This window comes from Cibotium barometz, chromosome 8 (genome assembly GCF_041138505.1).
Source record: "Cibotium barometz isolate CiBa-2024 chromosome 8, ASM4113850v1, whole genome shotgun sequence".
NCBI lineage: Eukaryota > Viridiplantae > Streptophyta > Polypodiopsida > Cyatheales > Cibotiaceae > Cibotium > Cibotium barometz.
In genome coordinates, this window is record NC_141053.1 from 12,687,243 (window position 1) to 12,695,451 (window position 8,209).

The window sequence follows — 8,209 nt, forward strand, 5'->3', positions numbered from 1 at the left end:
TCATCTCTGCCTCATTGAGTGGCCTACTAGCAAAACAAATAGGGTAGTCCGATTTGTGTTCCCTTGGTTATGCTAGCACACAACCAATGTCAACTTTTGAAGCATCAATATGTCTATACAAATGTCTGTAAGGGAGGTTTTGCTTGCATAACTCCTCTTCCTATTGGGGAACCCTTGAATATTTCTCATTGTGCAACCCTTATTGGCTGAGTGAGCCTCTTGATCCATTTCCAACTATAATCCGCATAGCCCTTTTGGTAATGTTTGAAAGATCACTAGATATTGCGGGGGTGCTTGCATCCCTCTCCTTCACTTGACCATTTGAGCTTCTTTTGTGGATTCTCCGCTACTTGTATTGCTTGAATTCAAACCTTTTCAGGCAAACACACTTTGGTGTGTGTTAGTTGAAGGGCTGAATTCAATACTTCTCTTGTAGGAAGATCCTTGGTAGTTAGATGCACTATCCTCTAGAGCAATAGCCCTTTGGCAATGTTTAAAAGACCTCTGGATATTGTGGGAGAGCTTTCATCCCTCTCCTCCACTCATATTTGAGCTTCTTATGTATCACTTGAATTTAGATCTTTTCAGGCAAACACACTTTGGTGTGTGCTAGTTGAAGGACTGGATTCAATACTTTGGTGGTAGAAAGATGCTTGGTAGTTAGATGCACTATCTTGTGAAGTAATCTCATCTCCCAGAATCTTTTCGATGGATCTCAAGTGAATGTGAGAATGTTTTAGCAGGTCCATTCTCATTATTTGGACCTAATTTTTCTTTGTTTATGATATGGTATTTTGTAGCAAGACCTGCCATTCTAGTTTTGCTTAATGGTGTAAATAAGTCATGTGAAAGTTACATTCCGTACTTGAATATAATAAAAAGTCAGAATATTCATGAATGGTCCAGGAGAGTTTTCTTTGTAGAATACAGTTGTGATGCTTGTCAGATCTAGATCTGTAATGAATCACAAAATCCAATTAATGCTCTTAGAGCTCCTTAATAAGAGGTGCCAAGTACACGTTCATGTTTGATACTTGGTGGTTCCCTAACAAATCAGGATGATCGATGAGTTAATCTTGCACCATTGTACATCATGTAAAACATGAAAGAAAGAGACCCATTAATATAATTACGTACTAGGATTTGTATGGAGAATGGGCCATATGCTAGAGGTGTGTGGAATTTCGCTCCTTTAAGGCCCTATTTTTGGCATGCCTTATCAATAACCTGTTGCTTAAGATCACCTCTAAAAATTAGCTATGAGAAAAAGAAAGCATATATATATTCTCTCTCTCTCTCTCTCTCTCTCTCTCTCTCTCTCTCTCTCTCTCTCTCCTAATGGTTTATATATCTGGCTCATAAACAATAGATCTTGGGTTCAAGTCCCAATCCTTGCACTATGGTGCCATCATATGGATCATACGTGGTATGTTGACTTAATTATGATGTTAAAAAGACACATTTGGTTTTGATTGATCAAAAACCAAGGTAGACTATATTTGCCCCTTTGGAATTAGAAAAATGCCACTAATTTGGAGAGTTGAAGGTTCAAATTATTCAGAAACACGAAATACTTCCAACTTGCCGAAAACGGGTATTCCAGATGGTGGAAGTGTTCGAGAAGGTCGTGGCCTCGCCGGACGATACCGTGAGGCAAGTAGTGGTTTGTTGTGTGGTGTTCAATTCTGGTCATCCCAAAAAAAAAAAGAAGACCTCCAACTTTGAATGTGAAAACCCTTCAGGGGCGGGTTATATACATATATTTTTTTGTAATGCTAGATTTTTATTTGTAAAGCAGTGTCCTTACGGTTAGGGCTATATTTGCCCTAAGGGTTCGTGGTGTGTCCACAGATCTTACTGTGCAGTCGACCTCGAGGTACGCGCGTTGAGATCGATTTAGGTTTCATTCTTAAGCACCAATTAGCCCCCTGTCTGCAAGAGACTTGACATTCAGGGAAGTGCGAGAAGGTAGAGGGTGCAACAGATTAGTGATTGATTGGATGCTTAACGTGGCTTTTTGGAGTCATCTAGCCATGGACTCCAACATCCAACACGTCCAGGTGCGCTTTTGAATCCGACCTCTGTTATTATTATTGTTGTTCTTTTATATCTCTTCTGCATCCTCGCACAGCCATGCCCATGTATGGCCGCATCATATGCCCATGTCGATCCTCAGTTTCGTTTACGGCCATGTCCATGCCACATGCACATCCACTTTCATTGTACGGCCTTGTCCATGCACGGCCATGCCACATGCATCCACATTGTACGGCCATGCCCGTGCATATAGCCATGCCACATGCATTCACTGAGTGCTCACTTTCTTTTGCTATGTCGAGGCAGGCCACATCCATCCATCCATCGAGTGGTTGCTTTAGTTGCTGGGCCATGTCCATGTATGGCTGTGTCACATGCATCCATCACAGTGCCATGCCCTTGTATGCGTGTGACACATGCATCCATCAAGTGGTCACGTGTGACACATGTATGGGCGTGGTAATATGCATCTGTTGTGTGTTCACGTTTCATTATATGCACATGCCCATGTGTGGTCGTGTCTGGTGCATCCATCATGTATGGCCATGTCTCATGTCACACGCATCCACTAAGTATTTGTACAGCCATGTTCACTGATGGCCACATGCATCCATTAAGGCTGAGGTCTTGTAGCATGGCTGTGCAAGTGAGCGAATAGGACCATAAGGACACGCAGAGCATGAGCATAAGTGTATTTCAATGGTCGCTCTTCCATACCACCAAGCCCATTCGCTTTAATCAAGATTGGAAGAGACCTCATTGCTAGTTGGGAGCACCGTAATCCATCTACATGCAGCCTAGTTCAAGAGACTAAGTTGCAGCTGAAGTCCAAGGTTTTACGAGGTAATCTCCCTTTTCCACTTTTACAATTCCCCGTGTTTTTTTTTGTTTTTTTGTTTTTTTTTCCTGGGAGGGGAGAGGGGGGAGAGTGACCTATTGCAAGAGGATATAGGACCTGGTCCTGACCTACCTACAACTCTTTGCCATTGTGTGTGTGTGTGTGTACAGGAGGAGAGAGAGAGAGAGAGAGAGAGAGAGAGAGAGAGAGAGGGAGGGGTTGTCACCAATGCTAGATTTTCTATGGATGTAGCTTCCTCAGCCATGCTTACAATCTTCTGAGGCTGGTGTCTTAGTGTGGCACCGGAGTGAGTGATACCATTCCCGTTTGTGTTTTTTTTTTGCAATCTGTCTGAATTGCTGGATCCTTAAGACTGCCATAAACTTTCAAAGAATTAATTTCGCTATCAAGCTGGTAAACCAAGCAAAGGGTCAGTCTTGTGGGTTTGCTAAGTGATGTGACTAGAAAACTTGAAGGTAGTAATATGGTACTACATGATTTTTGGCTTGTTGACTGGATGCCTTTGTTGATTCTTGCTTCCTTGAGCTAGTGTTACTTCTCAAATCATGTAGAATGAGCATCAATACCCTAGTTGTCATGGAATTATAATTTTTGCACCTGGACATTGAATGAGCACTCGTTTGCGTAGGCCCCATAAGCCATATCCACATTGGAGAAGCTAGCATCCTTGGTACGAATGCAAAAAAAAAAAAAACAATCAGCAGTTTTCCTTGGAGAAATGTAGGAAACCACGGAGACAAAAGCTTTCTTGTGTGTGTGTGTGTGTGAGAGAGAGAGAGAGAGATTGTGTTCGCTTATGAGTGTGTGCGATTAAGTAGCAGTTCATGTGATCAATATTCATGTATGAGTTAATTAATCATAAACAAATAATTGGGTAAGAAATATTGATAATAAAAATAATAATGAAAATCTTTGATGGTTAATTATAAGTAGCTATTAGATAATTATTCAACAATCAAATTTATAATAATATAAATTATTGTTTATTGATAGTTAATATTTAATTATATGATGATAAAAACTAGTGTAACAGCTACTTATTAATTGATTTTTGGCTAGTTGAATTTGATTTTTTGATACTAATAAAAGCTCTCGAGAACGTTTATAATTTAGAGAATAATTTTACCTTGATTGATGGGAACAAATCATTGATAAAAACGATAAATTTACAGTGGTATTTTTTTTTGGGGATTGTGCTTTTTAATTAAGATTCTCTTAAGGTTTGTGAGCTTTTCCGTTGTTGAATCTTTTGCTTTGGCTCTACATAGTGACTTGGCATGTTTCTTTAGGGTTTTTTCTTAATGTTCTTGGACTATGTTAAAGATTCTCTAATGTGCAAGTGCGTGAGTGAGTGTAAGTGTACAAGTGTAAGTGTGCAAGTGCGTGAGCGAGTGTAAGTGTACAAGTGTGTGTACAAGTGTGTGTACAAGCGTGTGTGTATGTGCGTGTGCATGTCTCTTTGTGGGACTCTCATGTAGGCATATATATGTGTCTATCACATGCATTCTCTTAGTCTTTGTCACGTGCACAGACATAACTCTCACGCACACGTGCAAATACACTCATATGACAATTGTCTCGCATGTATCCTCACACACATAGAATCTCTCTTTGTCTCTCTCTCTCTCTCTCTCTCTCTCACACACACACACACACACACACACACACATTGAAAGGTGCATCTAGATTAGCTTAGGATTATTTTAACTAGTTTGGATTAAGAAAAGCAAGAGAGATTAGCACTAAGGAGAATGGAAAGCAAATGTAATGAGTATCACAAGATGTCAAAAAGGTCCAATACTCTTAGAACACGTCTTTTATAGTCCTAAGGCTCATGTGTTCTAAATCTACATGTAAATGTTCTTTAGAGCATGTGCCTAGGTCCATTCCATGTGCATGTGCATCTTATGAACATTTTGTTACAGACCATCTCCTCTTAACATGATTTCGTCTTTGAAGTTGAAGGGTAGTCGTGTCCAAAGAAAAGACATATACAAGTGGCTATGCACAAAAGCCAAAATGACATCCATGATTGAATGTTAATGTAGCGAAAGACCCATACATGAATCATATGACCCTCAGGGCCAAATGGAAAGGATAAAGGACTCTCATTTAACGATGAGGATATCTATGTAACCGCTTGGATTGAAAGGAAACTCGAGGCATACAAAATCTAAAGCAATGATTCCATGATAATTTGGTGCAAGTGGAGAGGATAAGGAACCACTATCAACGATGAAGCTAGTTGAGTATCGTCCAAGATTAAAGACGTGTGTGGTATACATTTCGAACCATCAAAGTTGAAATGGTAGTAGCTCTTGGATCAAAGGGAAAGCTTAACTCTGAAGCTGCAGTAAGGGTAGCTCTCACATCAAAAGAAAAGCTCGACTTCAAAAAGATAGTAGCTCTAGAATTGAAAGGGAAACTCATAAGCCCATCCTCACAACATTGCGGGAATTTGGCACGGAAGGTATTCATCGAAGACGTTGGAAATTCTTGGTCAAAATGTTAAATGGTCTTGGCACAAAAGAATCATCGTATAGGTCACGATTGAAATAGGTCAGTTGCATCTGAAAATCAAACCACGTATCCAAAAACTATGCTTCTCAAATGGTAAAAAATGCATCCAAAGGAAAATGTCTTGGCTTCGAAGAACATAGGCTCGTGTTGACAGTCATTGAAGCCAATCGAACATAACTCAAGGTCAGACTCATGTGGAGTCAAATGTGAACTCATGTCAGTGTTCCAAAAATGTAAGCTCATGTCGCTGTTTCATGTAGTATGTCTCAAAAAGTCCAAGGCATGATCCACTATATCAATGTATGTATGAGTATGATCCTTTCCATGCATAATATCTCCATGTGCAAGACATCTACATGTGTTGCAATAAGACAAAAGCGAGATCATTGTAAAGATCACCATCACTAAGCATTGAGAGAAGTATTTTCAATCAACTCACTATCAATGGAATCTCCAAGGTCACTAAGGTCATCTCCAAAAGAATAGACGATCTCTATCAATGGTGTCTCTACATGACCTAAATCTCATGATAAATCAATCTCCAATAACATTGGATCTAAGAAAATGCCTAGTTTAAATGTAAATCTTGAGGTCAATGTCATAACATATGCTAAAAATATGATTGACATTTATACTCCTACAATGTCTTCCCTCACTAATTTATCACACCACTCTCATGTACTATTCTTGATTGCTCAATCACAACTCGATCCACATGAATGTTGCTAAGAATGTTATAAAAACTAGGAGTAGTGGTTGTATTCGAAATCTCTTCACATGTGAACTCTAGAGGAGTAACCCAACATTTCTAATACTAGAACCTTGGGTCTATGCTCCTCATTGTCTATGATGTGCTCATTATCATGTGAAGTATCATCTCCATGTGCAACTAGGGATATATGACTAGTTGAATGATCATGACTAGTCAATTGTCCATCAAGATCATCGAATGCATCACTATGGTCATCTAATGTATCCTTATGATCATTAGGAATAGAGATAGGTAGCTTTATGATGCTTGATGTGTTTGTTGGCATTCCTCCCATCAAGATCATATCCACATGATTTTACTCACACCACTGTCATTATCATGTACATCATGTTCATGTGTCAGTGGTAACATGTGTACGTGTCACTATCATTAGGTGTATATGTGGGACACATCAACAGCACATGTGCGATGTATCATTGTGGGTGTAATACATCAATGTCATCACGTGTATGATTATCATCATGTGTATATATCAACATTAATATTATCGGTAACATGATCATCACTATCCACATTATCATTTGTTACATGCATATCATCATGATATCCATTGTCAAGTATACAGTCATCTTTGTCCACGAGTGTAGGACTCTCAATCAAGTCTTCGCATACATTATCTCATGTATGTAATGTTGAACCATCCTCCTAAAGATAACCATATAGATCCTCAACAAAATCACCATGTATAGAATGCTTGGATTATTTAGTGCATACATCCTCTTCATCAAATAAGTGACCAAATTGGCTAGGCAACATCTGGAGCTTAAACAACCATATGTGACATGAATATGATGTCATCATAGCATGATATTGATGAAGAAGGATCTAATGGTCGAAGTTGTGATGTACCAAATGTATGTATGAACTCAATAAATGATATGTATCTTCTCAAGGGAAATGGTAAATCAAAATGACAGACATGAAACCAGAGTGAGGGTATGAGTAGATGTTGTACGATTAGGTCTAAGATGGAGTTGTAGTGGTGTTGACGACAGTGATGGTGGGGTAGTACGATGATCATAGTGGGATAGAGGTAGTAATAGATTGTCATGTCGTTTGTCAATGCTTGGAAGTGTGTAACGTCTCCAAATGTGCTTAAGAATGCTACACCATGTGTGGAATTAAGCACCAACATACTCAAATGGTCACCTACACGTGAACAAAGGTTAAAAGAATGACCAAAATTCTTCGAACGATAATGTGCATGTGAACAAGGGTTAAAATTGAATGCAAATCACCACCAAATATCCAAAATAATACAGAGATTAATCTACAAGGTAGGGATCACGAGTGCACCTTCAAATGCACTAAAGTGGTGAAAAAATGCATGTGAACAAAAAAATGCACCAAACGACCAAAAGTGTGCATATGAATCAAAAAAAACACAATGTCGTAGTGCACGCGAACAACCTTGGTAGCCACCATCCATCGAATGCATGCCCACTGTATGTGAACGTCCCAAATTTGTCCATAATGCACATGAATAATCTTCACCAGGCTCCAGATGTGCATGTAAATCACATTGCGTGTGAACCACCACTATAAGGTTCAATACATGTTCATGAAATGGTAAGTAGGTAATGTAGAAGGACAAGAAATTGTGCAAAAGAAACAAGCTAGGTTGTCCAAAAGCAAGTTAGGGTAAAAAGGCTAATAGAAAAAACATAAATGTTAAAGACTACATACTTTTTTTTATCCTCTTAACTTTTTTTCACTCACATTGGTTGCCATTTCTTCTCTTCCTCTTTTCTCCGACCCTAACAGCCAACTCTCGAGAGCTTAGAGGGTTCAATGATGGTGGCTCATTCTATTTTTTTAAAACTCTGTGATAAGCCTTAAAGGTGATGAAGCTAATTTTTGTTGTTTTTTAAATTGTTACTCATTAGCGAGCCTTCCAAAGGCAATGATGTTGACGATGCTTGCTTGCGCGTTTGTTGCTGTGTGTCGGAACAACGATCCTTAGTCTCCTTTGTAAATTGCCAACGCTTCACATTTGGTGATGCATTGCATTGCGTTTGGTG

General features: G+C 39.2%; 1 long non-coding RNA gene across 1 annotated transcript; it reads left to right on the forward strand.

The window, feature by feature from the left end:
* The first annotated feature begins 1,798 nt into the window (after positions 1–1,798).
* On the forward strand, positions 1,799–3,382 carry LOC147635920 (uncharacterized). Its single transcript, XR_015266458.1, has 2 exons — positions 1,799–2,880; positions 3,128–3,382. It is a non-coding gene; the product is annotated as an uncharacterized LOC147635920 (long non-coding RNA).
* Positions 3,383–8,209: the final 4,827 nt, after the last annotated feature.